This window comes from Schistocerca piceifrons, chromosome 5 (genome assembly GCF_021461385.2).
Source record: "Schistocerca piceifrons isolate TAMUIC-IGC-003096 chromosome 5, iqSchPice1.1, whole genome shotgun sequence".
Taxonomy (NCBI): Eukaryota; Metazoa; Arthropoda; class Insecta; order Orthoptera; family Acrididae; genus Schistocerca; species Schistocerca piceifrons.
Genome location: NC_060142.1, coordinates 41,961,012 through 41,962,300, shown reverse-complemented (window position 1 = coordinate 41,962,300; position 1,289 = coordinate 41,961,012).

Genomic DNA, 1,289 nt, shown 5'->3' with positions numbered 1-1,289 from the left:
CAGAGAGTATCTTTCTGTGGACCAGGGTGTACCTTGAGAGTTACTACAGAAATAGGATACCGATGATGTTTAGGTTTCCTCCAAAGTGGACTAACTTAACTGAATTTGTTAATCTTTTCATATGCTAAGTTAATGGCTGAATAATAAAGATGCAGGTGCTTGAGCTTTGTATACTATACTTCATGCACAGAACAAAAAGTAATTAATAATATAACACAAAACAAAAAAGAGTGTTAACTGTTCAAAATATGTGACTCTTCTGGTTTGGTGGCAGTCCCACAAACACTAAAACTATTACTCAACTCTTCAAGCTCTACTGTATCTCCCAATTGTCTGATGATGAATCTTGCCCAACAACAATGTACATTTTGTGTCTTATAACCACTTAGGAAGGCCAATATGCATATATAGCCTTGTATGCTTTGTAGGATTTCATATAGTCTTCCTAGGGAAAATAGTAATATGGCTTGCTAAAAGTTTTGCATTAGGGGAATTTCTGCCTTTCTTACATGAAATTATAAGATTGATGGTTGGGGTTCATACAAATTTTTAGGGTAGGTTATTATGATTAGGTGTATGTAGGGAAGCTTCTCACTTACAGTATTGCCAAAGAGATAAAACACAAGCAATTTCTAGGAATAGTTTAAGAATGATAGAAATAATAAATAAGACTGTTATTAATTTGATGTTGCATTAGACATAAAAGAGTCGGATACTAATCCTGAACAATGAAAGTACTGGAATAAAGAAAAAGAGATGTGTCTTTTTTATCTGGTACCTTTTATGGCTAAGACTACATCTACAAAGGATTAAAGATAATGTAAAACTGGTTGACACTCTGTGTTGGTCATGAATATAAAATGTTTGGAGAATTCATACTCATAGTAAATGAATGATTAATTTGTAACAGTGTGCATGTAACATTGATCAAACAAACACTAGGTTGAGTACCTTGCTATGATGAGCAGTTAAGGATTCTTTGTGAAAAATCCACATGTAACAAATATGAAATTATGTAAATTGGGTTTTCATTTTTGTTTTCGAAAGAAAGTCATCAGGTCTAGGGAATTACTGTGATTCTTTTCCATATGTTTGACACTGTCTGCAACTCGTGGTCTTGTGGTAACATACTCATTTCCTGAGCACATGGTCCCGGGTTCGATTCCCGATGGGGTCAGGGATTTTCACCTGCCCCAAGATGACTGGGTGTTGATGTGCCGTCTTCATCATCATCATTTGTCCCCATTCTGGTCGGAGGAAGGAAATGGCAAACCATATCCATTAGGGCC